This window comes from Malus sylvestris, chromosome 3, assembly GCF_916048215.2.
Source record: "Malus sylvestris chromosome 3, drMalSylv7.2, whole genome shotgun sequence".
Lineage (NCBI taxonomy): Eukaryota > Viridiplantae > Streptophyta > Magnoliopsida > Rosales > Rosaceae > Malus > Malus sylvestris.
This window is the reverse complement of record NC_062262.1, coordinates 13,079,447-13,099,689: the sequence shown is the minus strand read 5'-3', so window position 1 is coordinate 13,099,689 and position 20,243 is coordinate 13,079,447. Positions and strand designations below refer to the sequence as shown.

Below are 20,243 nucleotides of genomic sequence, written 5' to 3'. Positions count from 1 at the left end.
GTAATATATATATACACACACCCTAGTAACTATTATATATTATGGACATATGAAGCACTAAAGAGTACCTTGTGCAACTTTATTTACCAAGCCACTACCTTTTATACCTACAATTTTGATTTACATGATGCACCATTGAGATGAATGCAATGTTCCTAGCAATTTCCATCCACGAAACCACCAGCGCCGTAAGATGTTTCGGAAATTGTATGGTAATCAAAATTTAGGATTTTTAAGTTCACACAGATATTGAAATGATTGAAGACTTGAGATGCTTCTGAAATTGAAGGACATGAAGCGGGGGCACGATCTGGGCTCATATCTATGGGTGCATTCGATTTTATTGATTTCATTTGCATTATTTTTTTTATTCTGCAAAGGGAGAAGGTGAGATTGTAGGTGAAGGAGAAAAGGAAGTTGCATATGGGCAAACAATAGAAGAAAATTAAGTGATTAGTGTAGAAAGTTAGGAAATTGAAGAGATACAAAGAAAATTTGATGAGTATGGAAGAAAATTAGAAGAAGAAAATGTGTTTGGAAGGTGAGAATGTGCCAAGAAAATTCAAGTTGGGGAGAGAGAAGAATGTAGTACCGTTAAATTTCATAAATAGTGTAGTATCGTTAAGTTTCATAAACATTGTAGTAGGTTTCATAAACAGTAGTAAGTTTCATAAACAGTGTAATACCGTTAAGTTTCATAAACAGTTTGTGTGAGGACTTGCAGGTCCGCGCGTTAGATTTTTTTTAAATTCTTTTTAATATTAAAATTATGTCTTTTTCATTAAAATTTAAGTTCTTTTGTCATTTTTATTAAAATTTAAGAGTTTTTCATTAAAATTTAAGTTTTTTTCATTAAATAAAGTTATAACATGATTTTTTATTAAAATAAACTTAGCCCAAGCCATTTTCATAGAAGTTTTCCTTTAAATGCATAGCATCTCACTTCAAATAAATTTTATATAATTAGGTGGGTCTTTAATTAAGCAAAATGAAGTCTTAATTAACGTAACAAATTAATTAACATGTAATGTCCAAAGCTCATTTGTTAAACTCAAAGCTAAACAGCCTAGTGAACAAACCTATACTATGTGAATGCATATGCATGCCAAACTTATTTGAGTGGATGTCTCTGAAACGCTAGCCATTTTTATGATCGGGAGCATGAGAAATAAATTTAGAATAAAATAGTTACAATGGAAAAGTCATTACAAAGTTAGGCGTTTTGTTAAGAATTGCCAACTTTGCACTAATATTTTGATTGTACTATAAGGTATTTTGATGTTGAACTTGTTTCAAGTTGAATTTTAGTATGGTGATCATCATGAATAATTTTTTTTTCAATTGGGTTTGCATTAATGGCATAAAAAGCATTTAGTTTGTAAAAGATTAGGTTTTGAATTTTTGAGTTTGTTTGAATGTTGAATACTTGTATTAATGACAATTTTTAACGGGCCTACAAGTGAGGCACAAATTAAAACCAAAACCATTTGAAATCAAACCAAACCGAAACTAAATAGTTTGGTTTCATTTCGATTTTCATCCAAAAATCGCACCGAACCGAATAAATTTTAGTTTCAATTTTACTCTAAAACCGCACTGAATCAAATTGTCTCCAATTCTAACGGCCGTGGCCACGTTGAGACATAGCGTCTCTGGCGGTTCGGTTTATAGAGAGAAAGAGAGAGGGAGGAGAGTTTAGTGTGTGAGGAGAGCAGAGTGAGAGTAGGTGTGTGTTTGCATGTTGTTTATACAGAAACGGAAAGAAATTAAAGACATGCAAAAGGGAAGGAAGGGCTCTTGGGTTGAAAACGAGAGCAAAATCAATAGAAATTGTGCTGTGGATCTTTTTTTTTTTTTTGAATTATACTCTAAAACGGTTAAGTGATATTCTTTTAATGTAGATAATATTGTTTGTTAAAAAAAAACGGTTAAATGAGGTGGTTAGGTGGTTAATTGGGCAGTTGAGAAAATAATCAGAAGGGCACATAGGACTTTTTCTTTTTTGTTTCGAAGTTTTAATTTAATTTAACGACCTAATAATTTATTTATTTTTTGGGTCAAAAGATAGAGTTTATTAAATTATTATAGCAATGTTTACATCTTCAGCAAGAATATTAAAAAAGAAATCAGGACCAATAACGTCCCATAAATAATTTGATTTTGTTGGAATTTGGTTTTTGGGATTGGAATTTATTAGACGATTGATTTTCTGGTTAGATCTGTCACAATCCGTCCCGAAATATTATATTTTTAGGCATGAAATGTCAAATATACCCTTGGACGTTTTGTGTGGTAGTGTGGTAGGTTAGAATTTGGACCAATTAGTGCTAAGTCCTATTAGTTTGGAACCAATTAGGACTTAGATGGTATTTTCTTTGGTTTTGGTTGGTGACCCACGCGTACCACACACACACACACTCACTCTCTCTCCTCCCTCACAGACTTTTCTGAAAATCCGTACAATTGTACGGACGAACTTTGGAACCAACCATACACGCCCGGATCTACGTCAAGAAGGTAATATTCGAACTTCTTGCAAGTCTCTGAGTTCATATATGCCATTTTTAGATCGTGAAACCCTAAAAAACCCCGAGAAACCATCACCCCCGATTTGAGTATTGTTCATGTGGTCATAATTATGGATGCTTCAGGGGATTTTAAGCTCGTAAGAAGCTTTAGGACGTTCTTACGAAGCTCGAAGAAGAAAAACCAAGCAAATTGGATGTTAGGAAGTCGAGTTTGGCGACTTCTCCCTCCTTGCACATCGCTCGTCCAAGAACCCCAACATCCCTCGTCCTGCTCGTCGCACATCGCTCCCTCTTTGCCCTACTCCCTTATCATCGTCCTCCTTACCCTTATCTCTGTGTCTTCCCTCATCTGCTTCGAGTTGTCTGGTAAACTTCGAATCTTCAATTTATTTTGTCGATTTATTTTGCAGATCGTGACATAACTGAGCTTTCTTTGATTTTGTTGTTTTGGGTTTGAGAAATTTTCAATCATAGACCTCTGCACTTGAACAAATTAGGGTTTTGATTTTTAGGTCAAATTGAGATTAGAATTTGGGGTTTTCATATTTCAACTTTTCTTTCAAATCCGAACTCAGAAACCATGCTTGGCCATAAAATCGACAAGTTTCTTTTGCAGAAGGGACACATACTTCCATCTCTATTATGTTAGCATAAATCTGTGTGGTTTTTCGTTTTTATGTTCTTGGTTCACGAATCTTTACCAGTTTCTCTATTTTATTTTATTAAATTGCATGTAGGGTTGGATGTTTGTGAATTGTTTGGATGAGAAATTACGTGAGTTGAAGAAATTTTTGTTATGCACTCTTTAAATGGTTTGTGGTTATGTTGAAAGTCGTATCTTCTATTTGGTTTTGTTTCTGCATTTTTTTATTTCCTTTTACCTTCCTTGGAGGACCTTCTGTTGCTCTTAAAGACAAACCCTATCAAGAAAAGAAAACTTAAACTTGTACCCTAAACAATCAATCCTATGAATAAATGTGATCACCGGAGAAAATTAGGAGAGGTTTTCTTCCAAGTTCTCTTCGAATCAATCCTTTTTTATGTCGTCTATCAGAAATTTGAAGTGGAGATGAGTAGTTAAAGGTGATGGCTTTCTTTTACTATGGAACTGTCTCGGACCACCTTGTTTGAATGGCATTGGAGATAGGCAGGAAGCAATTCCATATGTCCCGTCAATGCCCAACCATGATATTACAATGAATGTTTTGTACCGTGTGGGGTTGATACTGAACTGCAATATTCTGTGGGTGCAAAGAAGAGGAGCATAAACGGAAGTGGCTAGTGCTCAGAACCCAAGGGAAAACAAGTAACAAACGACTCAAAACCCTCGAGTCTAGAAGAAGGTATAATTCCTAAACCCATACATCAATTTTCGACATGGATCTATTGAATGTAGTCCTTGGATGTGTGAAAGTTTGCGTTGCATCTCTGTGAATATGACTTCTATGATATTATAGAAAAAACAAACTGTTTAGGCAATATAAAATACGGTTGTTGATGAAAGAAAATTTTAGCTTTAGAGGATTTCCAGTAAGCTGATTGGATCTCTTTAGTCTCGTCAAATGGAGCATTCTCTCCTCGGTTGAACTTAACGATAAGCGTAACTGAGTTGGCAACTTGAAATTTCCATTTGGAAACGCTCACTGATCTCAATACCCTGGATATCCAAGCAAACAAAAGTTAAAGGTCCAGTAAAGCTTTACAGTTAGAAAGTATGAGCGGGAAGGTGGAAAGCAACTATAGTAATGCAATATATGGCTAAGTTTCTAGGCCTAGTATTAAAACAAATGAATCACTTCACGCAGCATAAGAATGAAGAAAAATAATCACACCACAGTGATTACGCACATTGGTTCATACGCTACAAGCATAAACAAACTATTAAATTGGTATAATTTGATTTTGGGCTCATGAACTATAATGATGCAGTTAGTTGTGACTTGGCTGGTTATTTTTGGACTGTTGATGCAGTTAGTTGTTTCAGAATTCTTTGTATACCTTTTCTTTTGATCTAGTTCATTTGATATCATAATAACTTCATTTCCATCACCCTTAAATTACAGTAAATATTACATATATAATGTCCTCATTTTTTTTCCTTTTTTTTTTGTTTGGATAGATATGGATCGAATGAAGCTTTTATTGATCTTATTGTTAGAGATGTCTCATTAGAGACAATTTTCATTTGTACGATTCTTGTGTTGCTGATGCTAAGGGCCAAACAGAGACATGTTGAACGACGCACTTTGACTAACCGTTCACTTGTTAGACAAGATATTAGTTTGTGTTATCTGAATGGTATAATAGGGAATACCGATATTGAATGTGTCGACGAATTGAAAATGGATAGAAGGACTTTTGGCATATTATGTGACTTACTTCATCAAGATGGGAGGGTAAAAACGGATGGTTTGGTGTCTGTAGAAGAGCAGGTGTGTATGACTTTATAAATATTAGCACATCATACTAAGAATCATAGTGTTGGTGGTAGATTTTATAGGTCGGGAGAGACTGTAAGTAGGTATTTCAATAGTGTATTGCAAGGAATTTTGCTATTACAAGGTATCCTACTAAAAGTCCCTCAGCATGTGCTTATTGATTCTATAGATCCTAGGTGACGATGTTTTAAGGTATGTTGATAATTTTTTTCATTTTCTCTAAGCTTTAACTAGAGATTCCATTTGTATAAATTAACAAAAGCTTATTTTTTGTTTAGAATTGCTTGGGAGGATTAGATGGAACACACATTGATGTGCATGTACTTGAAATTGACAAACCAAGATACCAAACAAGAAAGGGTTGAGTCGCAACTAATGTGTTAGGTGTGTGTTCAGGAGATATGTAGTTCATATATGTGTTTCTGGGGTGGGAGGGTTCGGCATCAGACTCTAGAATGCTACATGATGCAATTACTAGGCCTAATGGTTTAAAGGTACCAGAGGGTAAGGCTACTAGTTAGTCTCAACTTTGTAAGTTAGGTCTAGTTTTGGTTGTGAACTACAAAATACTAATAAGGTCTTTTTTTTATTAGGTTATTATTACCTTGTAGATGGCAAGTGCCTTCGCCCATGAGCGGTAGGTCTCGGGTTCGAGACTTGGGAGCAGCCTCTCCATAAATGGGGGTAAGGCTAGCCGACATTCACCTCTCCCAGACCCTGCGTAAAGCGGGAGCCTTGTGCACTGGGTACGACCTTTATTATTACCTTGTAGATGGTGGTTATACAAATGATGAAGGATTCCTTGCACCCTATAGAGGAATACCTTACCATTTATCTGAATGGGAGGGATGAACACCTTCCAATAAGGAAGAATATTTTAAAATGAAGCATTCTAAGGCAAGGAATGTAATTGAACGATGTTTTGGCTTGCTAAAAGGAAGGTGGGGGATACTAAGGAGTCCAACTTTCTATCCAATAAGGACACAAGGTCGAATAATTACCGCTTGTTGCCTACTACACAATCTTATTAGGCAAGAGATGTCTGTGGATCCAATGGAGAATTATCCAATAATAGAAGATGGACAAAATACAGAAGAAGGTGAATATGTTGGTAGTGTTGAAACATCTGACTAGTGGAGTGCAAAGAGGAATGCCATAACTCAGGAAATGTATAATGAGTGAAGAGCAATTAGGAACCAGCAACCGAACAAGCTAAATGTGTTAATGATAACATTTTATTTTAGTTTTCCTTTTTATCATGCATATGTTGGATATTAGCAAAATGATTAGATTACTCATCATTGAATGTAATTCGATTTATTAATTGGATAGTATGCAAATCAATTGGATATTATGCAAATTGATTCTTTGTATTGTACTTTAGTACATTCAAATATTTTTTGTTTAGGTATGGATAACGACAATAATTTGAGTGCTGCTCAAGAGCCAAAAGGAAGAAAGCGTAAATGGGAAGCATTTGAGGAAGAAGTATTACTATCCGTTCTTGAGGATTTTGTTGCTCGGAAGCAACGGTGTGACACATGTGCTTTCAAACAAGGTACTTTAATTGAAATAACGAAAGCTGTCAATGTTTTATGTCCTAATTCAAATATAGAAGCAACTCCACATATTGAGTCAAAGTTGAAGAAATGGAAAAAAAAACATATAGTTTGGTCCTTGACATGATAAACACAAGTGGATTTGCATGGAGTGATGTCAAAAAGTGCATTGAAGTTGACAGTAATGACGCATGACAAACTTATGTGCAGGTTCAAACCCTATTTTATTTATACATTAGTTATATTCTTGCAGCTATATTTGTTACGCATGCTAAATTTTAGTTTTGCTATGCTGATATAATCTTAAAAAAATAAAGAAGCCAATGGATAGAAGCAAACCTTTTCCACTGTATGATAGATTTGCATATATATTTGGAAAGGATCGGGCTACGGGTAATGTAGCCGAAACCCTTGCTGAAATGATGGAGGAACAAAGTCATGATCAGGTTGGTGCAAGTGATATTGGAGGTGAAAATGTTGTTTATCCAATGAACCAACAAAGCCAACAAAGCACCCCATCTGAAAATAGCCAAAGAAAGAGGAAAAGAGGAAGTTCAAGTGATGGAACCGGGGCAATTATCAGTGGACTGAAACAATTTTATGTTAAAAGTGGGAAAATGATGCAAATGGTAACTGAAGCTATAGTTCAAAGTACTGCAGATCATAGTGACATAGCTAATGAACTTAGTGCAATGGGTCTTTCTCCTATGGATCAAATTGATGCTTTGACTCTTATTTTGGAAAACCCACAAAATGTGGGAGTGTTCAGGGCAATCAATTCGGAACTCAAGGAAGTGTTCGTCCAAAGGCTTTTAAGCGACAAAGCAAGCAGATGAGTATATTGTGTGGTGCCTTTTGACATGCATGTATTTTATTAATCGTACAATCTTAGGTTATGGCTTCTAACTTAGCTTTGCACTATGAAGTATTTTGGCTAATGTTAATTAGGATTTGGTAAATTATGGAGATCTACTTTGGAATGCTACACTATAGTTAACTAGCATTTTGTAAAATGTCATGGATGAAAGTTTAGTGAATGATGTTTTAGAGAGTCAATCAATAGCAAAGGTTGACTTGTCACAAGTATCTTTTTACGTACCTTCATATGTTGAAGTTGCATGTATTGGGCACTCTTCTTTTTCTTCTTTTGGGTGATAAAGAGTTTAAACCAAGCTAGATTTGCAGATTAAAAGAGCTTAAAGAAGGGATGTGAAAAAGAGCTGAGGGTTTGTGTACACAGATCCCATAAGCTAGTGATAGCTTAGCTGCAAAAGCCGTTATATAGAATAGAGTTGAGAAAGTTCAAGTTCCCAAACACTCACTTTGCTGCCTAAATGTGCCTTAAGGGGTGGGGGAGTCTTAGCCACTTGAAATGTAATGTTGCTCATTATATGATAAGCTGAAGAATTCTGAAAATTTATAAATATTTGATCACCAATTTGCCATCTTAAACTCAACTATAATATGTCCCAATTCTATTAGCAGGTACTAAAAACAAAACAATTGTCCTATTTTTTAAAGATTCATAACATACATGGCAAAAATATGCTCCAATTAACCCAGATCATGATATTTGTAGCATTATTGCACAATGGGAAAATTTGGGTGTTGGGCACAGGTAATTGGAGCTATTAAAATAGAACAATAATGTAGTCCTAGTCTAAGCAAACACAAATTTGGTGAACCGTATTGTTTTCATTATCCTGCTTCTTAGTTCGGCACTGCACCAAATGCTTCACTAAGTTAGTCCAGCTTAGTCTAGTCTAAGTCAATCCAGCTTAGTCCCTGCAGCTAGTCCAGTCCGAGACAGTCCGGTGCAACAAACGCCCCCTTAGGGTGTGTTTGTTTACCTTCACTAGGCTTCATTGGACTAATAGTTAGTCCAAGCCCATGTTTGTTAGCAACAAGGACTACGTTTAATGGTATTAACCGGGACTTGTGTCGACTAAAACCTTTGCTAGAAGGTCTTAGCCAGAACCTTCCAGAGTGAGCGGATTGCTAGTCCCGCTCTTTCCCTTCTCCTTCGCACCTTCGCCCCTTCACCCTTTTGTCTTCTTTTTCCTTGTCGCATCTTCGCCCTCTCGTCTTCTACTCCTTTGTGGGTTTCCAGCCACATACTTTGCGTTCACCACCAAAGGCCTACTCCAGTGGGCGGATAAGCATTGCGTTCGCTGCCAAATGCCTCATCACCGACCCATTCTCCAACCCCAACAACCTATTAATTAGGTTTATGTTAATGGGGTTTGATGAATTTAAGTCAATTTGGGTTAAATTTTGTTAATTTGGATAAATCTCGTTAATGGGGTTTAATAAATTTATGTTAATTTGGATAATACTTATTGGATATTAAAATTCCATTATTGTTGTTTTTTTTTGTTTGCAGATTCTTGAAGCAGGTGGAGAAAAAATGGGAGTTTCAATTTTTTTGGTCTCATCGGTTTTGGCATTGGAAGTCTGAGAGGATTCTTGTTGGGTTTCTATGTTTTCGTCATTTCATAGCATGAGGAAGTGAGAGTAAATCTTTTATTATCTTTCAGTGGAAATTATCCCTCTGTTTTTCGTTGTTGCTCATCTTGTTTGCTCAATCGATTGGGTATTTTTGTGTGTAGAGATTTTGGATTAAACAATTGGTTGAACTTGTCAGTCGTGCATGTATTTGATTGCATTCAGTATCACCTGCATCTTATGAACCACTGATTTTGCAGGGACATTGTTCTGCAGCTCTGTGAGAGGTACAATTGCTTGTGTATGATTCTTAGAATTGATGCTCTGTATGTAATTTAGAATCTTAGAATTGATTTAAATTTGAATGATGTAGACAGACGTGAAGTGGGTTAATTTAATGGTTGAATTGGTGGTGGTGGTGGGTGCAGGTATGGGTGGACATGGTGGCATAGCTAGTTGGAGTTACATTGGTTTCAAAAGGAAGGAATGTGGTGCTGCAAAATAAGTATGGACCTCCAAGATTGTCAATGACGGTGAAACTCTCCTCAAATAGGTAATTGGTTCCACATTTGAATTAGCCGATTGCTGTTTTAGTATTTTAGAATCTTTGAATTGATTTAAATTTTAATACCGACATAAATTGAGTTGTCCTTGGTGGCATTAGTTTAACTTTAGTGTTAATAAATGATACTCAAAATATTATCTACCAAATTATTGCTCATGTGTTGTAGTTGGCATTTGTATCTAGAAGTTTGCATGAGCATCTTTTTATGGTTCCCTTGTATTGCACACTGACTACCCACAAAAGTTTGATCTTCCAGCTCCATTTGTATTGCACATTGCCGGACCATAGACAATTGTTGTGTTCTATTTATGATGATGCAATATGTGCATTTGGAGCGATGTAATCTGTGCATTTGGAAGGCTTGGCTACATGTATAGGGGTGACAAATATAACATTAAACCAGACCTTGTATCTATGGCAAAGGCTCTCTCTTCTTCTGAATATATGCCAATCAGCGTTCTTGTAAGCCCAGAAGTTTCAGATGTCATATCCTCTTAAAGTAGCAAGCTTGGTTCTTTTCCTCATGGGATTACATATTCTGGACACCCCGTAGCCTATGCAGTTGCAATTGAAGCACTTAAGATCTACATAAGTAGTTGAAGGGCATTGAAGAATATGTAAATGAACTCAAGTTTAAGCACAAGTAGTTGCAACTTGTATATGTATTGATAGCTGATGATGGTGAAAAAAATATGTAAACTTTCATGTAAAAGCAAAATCGTTTCCCTGTTTTGTTTGTGAGATGAATGATATTTTCAATCAAGCATCTTTTATCTCTTTAAAAAAAATGTTTTTTAAACAAGAAAGTGGAAGTTTTCATAATTAAATATAAAAAATAAAAATTTAGTCCTGACTAGTCTGATACTGCACCAAATGCTTCACAATTTTAGTACTGCTTAGTCCAAGTGAAGCCAATCCAACTTAGTCCCTGAGATTAGTTCAGTTTGAGATAGTCCGGTGCAACAAACACACCCTTAATTTCCTTGGCCACCTTCACCTTGTTCCAGTTTCTGAGCTGTGCATGGTTTTCTCCTTCTTCAGCCACATGTTTACATGGTCAAGGTTTCTTACACGTAGAGGATGTGTACATAGTCGAGGATGAGAAGTTCTTAATTTAATCGTCAAACAACTACGTAATTTTTTTTAATAAATCTATTTGTGTATAAATAATGCATGAAATGTGTGTGTGTGTGTATATATATATATATATCGGAAGGTAAATATATAAATATAGGGGGTTCAGGCATTATGGGAATGTTTTCATGCTTTAAGATTGTTTCTAATATCTTATTTTATTTAAGCGGACCTGATTGGCAAAAAACAACAAAAGCCTTTGAATTTGTAGAAGATCCTTCTCGGAAAGCCGGAATTGCATCTCCAATGCGTTGTATCACGTTCAACATAGAAAAATTAAATTGAATTAATAGCATGTATATCAATTCAATAAAATAATTAAATTAATCATGAAAAGAATGATTAAAAGGTAATACTCCATTGATTGAAGATTAAATTCTCTTGTTAGCGCAGCGTCAAAAACATGTTGATAACGTGTTGCAGGCATAATTTACTGAACAAGTATGGAGGCCAGAGAGAGGAGGTGCGGCATAGAGAGAGAAGAGAGAAATGTGTAATTGTGGGTGTGTTTTATTCCACCACATTATGCCTTTATTTATAGTAGTAGGGCAAGTAAAAACCTTTCCCTTTAGGATTACAATATTTAATTGTTAATTTACTCATAATAGAAATATAAGATATATTCTCATATCTAATAGGATTTATACAATCACATTCCTAATCTAATTTGACTGCAACAATATTTTTATTTTTGACTTTTTAAATCTGCAATAACAATTAGGAAAATACACAAAATTATAAAAAGACTCAAAACTAACACAATAAAAAGCACGTCCAATAATTTTTTGCCTTTCAAGTCTCTTGCAATTCTCTCTTTTATTCAAATTTCAATCTCTTTATTGTATAGAATGAGGATCCTCTTCGAATCCTCTTTATGAGGATACTGGGGATCCTCCATCTTGTCCGTTTATCGTATATCATGCGGTCAATTTTTTCAGATACTATTTATATTCAATTTTAAATAAAAAATTTACAATGATTTCTGACACATTTGTAATGGAAATTACATTAGTAGGAATATAAGCCGAAACATGTACGGTATATGATGAACGGATACGAGTGGAGGATCAGAGAGGATCCTCATTCTTAGATTTGGAATTCAAACCTCTTGTGATTCAAGGTAATCAAATAGAAGCTAAGATTAAATTTAAGGTAATCGAAGAGAACATTCTATCTTTTTTATAGTTATTTTTTTTCTGTTTGAGTTATTGGGATTTTTTTTCTATAGTATGGTAATGGATCAATGGTTTGGTATTATTGTTGTGTTTGTTACATGGTTTTATGTAGGTATATTTAGAAATTGTGAATTTGTGATAATGAATTTTGGAAAAAACATAAGAAAATGTGTTGTGTTTGTCAATCGGGTTTTATTGTTTGTTAAGACTTTCTCAGGTTAAAATATTTAGATGATTGTTGTAGTGATTTTGTAATTTTTAATGGTATTTGGTGTAAAAATAAAATTTTCATGTATTATCGAATTATTTTACATATTAATGTACAAAGAATTGAGATCAAAGAACTATAGGATCCCATTTCAAAGACTCGCCTAGAGCCCCAAATTCTTATGACTGACCCTGTGTGCCATCATTAATTTTCTCGTACTACTTTACCCAATTCCATTCTACATATTCATTGAATTTTTTGTAGAATTGACGTTAAAATTTTCAATTTCTCTTAACCTAGTAAGTTGGGTTTGTGAAGAAAATAAATTCACTAGGAAAACATCTAATGGCAAACTACAAAAGTAATACAAGGTGTCTTACCATAAGATTTATTTGAAACACCGTTAGTTCCAACAGGCCAAATTAAAGGTGTCTTGGAAGGAATCACTTAATTTTTATTAACATACATCGCCACTGATAATTTGATACAATAGATAATCGTTTCGCAGAATTATATACATGTTCAACGAGTTAATTATGTATGGCTAAGGATTGAGTCATGACATTCGCCCCATTGGAGAGAGAGCGAGAGAACTATGGCAACGGCTAGGGAGTACACGAGAAACAAGCCCGAGCTTGATTACGACAACGACAGCGACAGCAGAAGGTGTGGAGGTGGCGTGCAGGAAAGGATGAACGGATTGAAGTGGGGTGATGGTGGCACGCTTGCGAAAGTGGGTAATATATATATATATATATATATATGCCACGTGAAAAGACAGGGCTACAAGCCCATGTAGTTGGCAAACAGAAGAAAGAAAACCACTTTGGTGAGTGATGGATGTTTAAGAAAAGCAAAAGCAAATGGGAGGTGATGGGTGCAGCGCCTACGTGAAGAAAGTTGTAAATTGGGGCGGAATGGTGATGGCGTGATGGACAAGGCTAAGTTTTGTAATGGACTTCTCGTAAGGGTGCGTTTGGTACGCAGACGGAACGGAACGGAACGGGACGGGACGGGACGGAACGGGACGGGACGGAACGGAACGGGACGGAATGAAGGTGTAATTTTTGAAAAAGACATGGGGTATATTTGTCTTAAAATGGTAAAACATTGCGTTCCACAGACGTGGAACAAACCCGTTCCAGGGGGGAGGTGGGACGCAAAAACACCCAAAATCTGTCCCGTGGAACAGCCTGTTCCACCCATTTTTGGCGCACCAAACGCGGGACGGAACGCTTCGTCCCGTTCCGTCCCGTCCCGTCCCACGTACCAAACGCACCCTAATGGATCAGGATCTTCTCTAACCAAATGGTGAGCATCCTCCTGATCAGGTTAAATTTTATTCAACGGCTACAATTATTATAACTTTTAGAAGGACTTTCTGTTTGTAGTCGTTGAATAAAATTTAAACGGCCTGATGGGCCTAATAAGGAGGATTCTCACCATTTGCTTAGGCCTGATGGACAAGGCCTGCAAAATGTAATAAAACAACGAAGCAAGCTTTTGCTACTCGAGTCCAGAGCCTCACTGGTAGCTGTTTTTTTTTTTATTTTTTTTTATTTTTTTTTTTACAAGAGTATCTAAAACTAAAAGAAGTGTATGAGTAGGCTAAGACCATCTCCAACCGAAGGGTCTAGAGGGCTAGAGGGCAAAAAAAAACCCTAAACTTGTCTCCAACCGAGGGACAGGCAAAGAGCTCGTGGGCCCCACTGGAAAAAAAATGGTCAAAGGGGGCTAAAATTTTTGAATCTCAACAGCTAGCTGACATCAGCTAGCCGTTATTTTTGAATTTTTTTTACAGGTTTTTTTTTGGGCCAACAATTTAAAAAGAATATTTAATTAAGGTCCAGAAAGGTGATTGGTTCCATGTAAGGATGTTGCTTTTATAAGCATGTTTGATTGCTTAAACCTCTCCCACAACCGATGTGGGACAAATAAAATGGGTGCAACACATGCAAGCTTTTGCTTGCTCAATTCTCTCCTGATGTGGGACAAATATAATGGGTGCCCCAAATATAAGCTTCCTATTATAGATGGTAAATGTGTATTTAATTTAGGGTAAATAGCTAAAATGGTCCCTGAGATTTGCATAACTCATCACTTTGGTCCCTAACATTTCAAATCAATCAAAGTGGTCCCTAAGATTGTCCACCATCCATCATTTTGGTCCTTCCGTTAAATGTCCCGGAGCTCTTGGCCGGAAGTTTGGGCAATTTTTTAAGCTTCATAACTCAATCGTTTCTTAACCAAATTCAACCCATAATATATCAAAATGAAGATAGGAAAGTGTATAATAAGATTATACCTATTTGGAAGCCCAATGGTTGCCGAAGATGGCCGGAAAATAGCAGCCACTTTCGAGTCGTTTTCTGGCCAAACCACGGTGAGTTAGCCATCTAAAATGGTACCATTCTCTTTGTCTCATCGAGAAGTATGATTTTCATTTTTGAATCACTTGATTTCGTTGAGTATTGAAGAATTTATGAACGTTTAAAGTTTACCCAGTTTCCGGCGAGTTTTCCAGTTTTCCCTCGTACCAGTCAACTTTGAGGCTATTTTCCGGCCATCTCTAGCAACCAATGAGCTTCCAAATAGGTATAATCTTATTCTACACTTTCCTATCTTCATTTTGATATATTATGGGTCGACTTTGGTTAAGAAACGATTGAGTTACGAAGCTTTGAAAATTGCCCAAACTTCTGGCCAAGAGCTTCAGGACACTTAACAGAGTTTTTAATGAAAGGACCAAAATGATGGATGGTGGACAATCTTAGGGACCACTTTGATTGATTTGAAATGTTAGGGATCAAAGTGATAAGTTATGCAAATCTCAGGGACCATTTTGGCTATTTACCCTTTAATTTAAGTTGTTGTAGTTTTTAAAAGTTAAATAATATGTTTGGCCCTCGGTTGGAGATGGTAATGTCATCTCCAACCAAAGGGTCCAGAGGGCCAGAGAGCCGAAAATAGCCCGAAAATCGTCTTCAACCAAAGGCCAAGCCAAAGTGCTTATGGGCCCCATAAGATAAAAAAGGGTCAAAGGGCCGGCCCAAAGTAGTCAGCCAATCGGCCCTGGGCCGGGTTGGAATTCAAACCCCCCAACGGCTAGTTGACGTCAGCTAGCCATTATTATTTTTTTTTTACATTTTTTTTTATAGTTTTTTTACATTTTTTTTTGTTTTAAAAAAATATGTTTAAAACATTTTAAAAATTCATTCTTTTCCCTATAACTTCCTAAACCATTAAACATTACATAACATTAATTAACATGAAACAACATTAAACAATATTAAACATCATTAAATTATATTAAATAACATTAAACAACATAAAAATTATACAATATAAAAAAACATTTAACAACATGAAACTTAAACAACATTTTAAAAAATATTTAACAACATGACATCACTTAGCCATTGGATTTGAATTCAAGTTGTAATTTTTAAATAATAAATTAAGTTTGGCCCTATGGCCCTTCGGCCCTTGGTTGGAGATAATTTTTTGTGACATGGCTAAAACGAGCCCTCTGACCCTTTTGGCTCTCGGGTGGAGATAGTAAGAAATATGGCCCTGCAATGTTCATTAAAATATTAATATCTTGGAGGGCCAGAGGTATAAAACGAGCCATCTGGCCAACCCTTGGTAGGCCATCTCCAACCGAAGGAACCAGAGGGCCAAATGGCCGAAAATAACTCGAAAACGATCTCTAATCGAGGGTCAGGCCAGAAGGCTTGTGGGCCCCACTGGACAAAAAAGGGCCATAGGGCCAACTAGCCGGCCCAAACCAGCCAGGCTCCAATTCAAATTTGAAACGGTTAATTGTTGACGTTAGCTAGCCATTATTATTATTTTTTATTTTAATGTTTTTTTTACAAAATATGTTTTAAACCTTGTAAAAATTCTTTTTTTCCCTATAACTTCTAAACCATTAAACATTACATAACATGAAACAACATTAAACAATATTAAACAACATTAAATAACATTAAACAACATAAAAAAAAACATTTAACAACATAAAACTTAAACAACATTTTTAAAAACATTTAACAACATAAAACTTAAACGCCTACTTCATGCTATTTTTGGCCCAAAGATGTGCAACAAGATCCTGTTGTAGGTACTTGTTTGTGGCACTGGAACTTATCATTCTATAGCGCCTCATGTACTCATTTATAGAGATACTACCAGTTCTTGGATTGAAATGCAAATTAAGCCCATCATATATTTTGTACGAGCCTTTCTTGACCTATTTGGATCGTCTTGGTCGTTATCGGACTCTCCATCAATATACCCATTTTGCTTATCCTCCACTATCATATTGTGTAATATGATGCAAGACATCATGGAGTCCAAATTTTCTCAACTCTACCCTCTTACCAGTTTGCTAATGATCTTCCACCGTGCTTGTAGAATATCGAAAACTCTCTCAACATTGTTCCGGTATGTCTCTTGGTGTAAGGTAAACAACTTTTCGGTGTCATTCCTAGGGTTTGGAATTGCTTGAACAAGTGTCGCCCACTTTGGGTAGATGTCATATGCCAAGTAATACCCCATATTGTATTAACGGCTGTTAATGTAGTAGTCAAGTTGATGTGTTTTATCTTTTGTCAGGCTATTGAAGAGGGGTGAACGCCCAAGAACTGTAATGTCATTTTAGGATCCAGGGACTCCAAAGAAAACATGCCAGATTCATGTGTCATACGAGGCAACCGTCTCTAACACAACAGTTGGCTTTCTTGACCTTCCACAAAAACCTCCTTGCCATCCGGTGGGACAGTTCTTCCAATCCCAATGCATGCAGTCTAATGACCCTATCATGCCTGAAAACCCACGGTCTTCAGCTTTGCGAAGGAGCCGATCTAGATCTTCTTGATTTGGCTCGCAGAGGTACTTGTGTTTGTAAACGTGAACAATTGTGACACAGAATTGTTCAAGAGTATCAAGGCATGTAGACTCATACATACCATAAGTTTCATCCATCGAATTAGCTGGGGAGCCATAGGCCATCATTCATAGTGCAACAGTAACCTTCTAATGAGGTGAGAAACCAGGGCGACCTGCTCTGTCCTGCTTCCGTCGAAAGTATGGATTGACCTGCTAGACATCACGAAGTACACGCTCGAAGGCATGACGCCTCATTTGGAAGCGACGTTTGAAATCTTCTTCTATGTACATCGAGTTGGGGTTGAAGTAGTTGTTCATCAGATTGACATGCGTCATTGCTGTGTTTCGTGGTTTGTAAGAGTGACCAGCAACAGAGCCACCCTATTGAGGTTGTTGCATAGTTGGCTGACACACTATGGCTGCTGCTCTGTTTTGTGCGTTGCGCCATGCTTCATCTGCTTCATCAGACTCCTCATCTGCTCGTCTCATCTGCGCCCATTTTTCTTCCAATTTGGAATTGGATGAGGACCCCGAGTTGGAATCCGAAGAGGATCCAAAGTTGGAATTCATTGCAAACTTGAATTGAAAGAGATTGAATTGAAATAGATTGAATTCAAAGTTGTGTGAATTATAGTCCAATATCCATCCTATTTATAGCCCAAAAAAATTCAAATTCAACGGCTATATTATGAGAACATGTATTAATATAAATAAATATATATATATATATAGCCGGCAACGTGAAAATGCAAGGCTACAAGCCTATGTAGTTGGCAAACAAAAGAAAGAAAACCACTTTGATGAGTGATGGATGTGTAAGAAAAACAGAAGCAAATGGGAGGTGATGGGTGCAGCGCCCACGTGAAGAAGGGAGAAAATTGGGGCAGAATGGTGATGGCCTAATGGACAAGGCTAAGTTTTGTAATAGACTTGTCATAAGAGCATCCCTAATAAGTGGCTTTACATGGTGCTGGAAAAAGGACTAGGATCCTCTCCTGAGCTAAGGATGAGGATCCTCCTCATCAATTGGTGTGGGCCGTTGGATGAAAATCTAACGGCTACAAACAGGGGGTCCCTTTAAAGTTATAATAATTGTAGCCGTTGGATTTTCATCCAACGGCCCACATCCCTTGATGAGGAGGATCCTCATCCTTAGCTCAGGAGAGGATCCTGGTCCCTGGAAAAATGGTGGATATAGCTCATTATAGAGTTTCGAGGAATCTTTGAGGCTTTATAAAAGAATATCTCCTAATGATGAGCTATATCTTTTGGGCTCTATTTGGGGCTATATGTATTTATTTACGTAGTAATTTGATTAAGCGATGATTTTTTTGTGTGTTTGCTTTTCTTAAGTTGATTTTTGGACGTGCTATCTTAATTTTTTTTTGTGAACCCTTCAAATTGTAGCAAAGTTAGATTTCATCATTTATGAATCGTTCGTTGGATTAGATTCCCTTATCTCAATTTCATTCGTTGAAAGAAACAAACTCCTACTTCGCCCTCTAAAATAATTTGATTTTCACATATAACACAACAATTTACCTAGCACCAATTGGTAAATTAGTATCATACAATTTTGAAAAAAAATATTTGAAAATTTCACCTATCAATGCCTATGAACGTTAAATCAATTTGAAATTTTAATTCTTATGAAATTTAAAACAATCATTAATTAGCCAAATTGCAAGAAAAATAAGTAAGAAAAAAGAATTATAAAATAATAAAAGGAGAGTATAAGTGTATTCGCAAGTGGAGGAAGAGTGATATAATTTTGCTTATATGAGTTGCTACTTTTTTGTGTGGGACCCACTGTTTTTTTGGGCTAGATGTAGCCCAATTTTATGCTACCTAAGAAATGAAGTTGCTGGCCCTAGTGGTGGATCTAACCCCATTTTCCGGCTCATTGGGAATGAAATTTCTTGCTAAGGCTAGAAATGTGGTAGCCTCATGGAGGATAAAGCCTCCATTGGGGATGCTCTAATAATATGGTTCAACTGTATATTTGGCGAAAATTGAATCTAAAACTTCTCCATTACAAGTGAAGAAAAAAAATACCACACTATACCGTAGTATTAAATGAGGCACGAAAATCATTTTTATTTATCACAATGCTCACCATAATTATGGAGTATACCCAAGGGGGTGGTAAAAGTACATACTCTAAATTATGGAGTTTGGTGGAGTAGAAGAATTGATATTCTAAAAATGTGAGTAATTGATTGACATTTAAATTGACGAACGTTTTTCACAATCTATGGAAAGGTATTTGTAAGAGCAATCATTGCTCAAGTTCAATTGTAATCAACGAACCATACATAAGAAGCAATAAATGAAACAAAGACACAAACACACGTAAGACCATCTCTAACCGAATGGTCCAGAGGGTCAGAAGGTCGAATATAGCTCGAAAACCGTCTCCAACTGAGAACCAGGCCAAAGGACTTGTGGGCCCCACTGGACAAAAAAGGGCCAAAGGGCCAACAGGCTGGCCCAGGGCCAGGCCATAATTTGAAAGCCAACAGTAACTAGCTGACGTCATCTAACTATTATTTTTTATTTTTTACAAAATTTGTTTTAAAAATTGTAAAAATTCTTTTTTTTTCCTTATAACTTCCTAAACCATTAAACATTACATAACATCAAGTAACATGAAACCACATTAAATATTATTAAACAACATTAAATAACATTAAACAACATAAAAATAAAACATTTAACAACATGAAACTTAAACAACATTTTAAAAACATTTAACAATATAAAACTTAAACACATACTTCATGCTTCTTTTATCCGTTGGATTTGAATTTAAGTTGTAGTTTTTAAATAATAAATTATGTTTGACCCTATGACCCTTTAGCCCTCGGTTGGAGATGGTAAGAAATATGGCCCTGCATTGTTCATTAAAATATTAATTTCTTAGAGGACCAGAGGGCTAAAACGAGCCATTTGGCCAACCTTCTGTTGGAAATGACTTAATAGAAGCTATACCAATTCCGAAATATAGCGTGATCAACAATGGCGGTGGGCAACCACTAGTAAAAAAAACTACTTGCGCGACGCATTATTGAGCGACGAAGTATAGACGTCTTTGCTCAATAAAAATGAATTTCATTGCGATCAAACTAAAAAAACACAAAATTAAAACCCTTGCACGACGACATTGTCTCTTTGCGTGAGGAACTCTTCGTCATTCAAGGGATATTTGACAACAAATTTCCATTTCATAGCGCAAAACCCCAAATGTTTCGTAGTAAACTGGGTTTGGCGCCACCATCTGCGCAACGACAATAAACTTGGC

At 36.2% G+C, this 20,243-nt stretch overlaps 1 long non-coding RNA gene across 1 annotated transcript; it reads left to right on the top strand.

Moving 5' to 3' along the window:
• Positions 1 to 8,934: 8,934 nt before the first annotated feature.
• LOC126616687 (uncharacterized) lies at positions 8,935 to 9,544 on the top strand. Its single transcript, XR_007621231.1, has 3 exons — positions 8,935 to 9,033; positions 9,231 to 9,257; positions 9,399 to 9,544. It is a non-coding gene; the product is annotated as an uncharacterized LOC126616687 (long non-coding RNA).
• Positions 9,545 to 20,243: the final 10,699 nt, after the last annotated feature.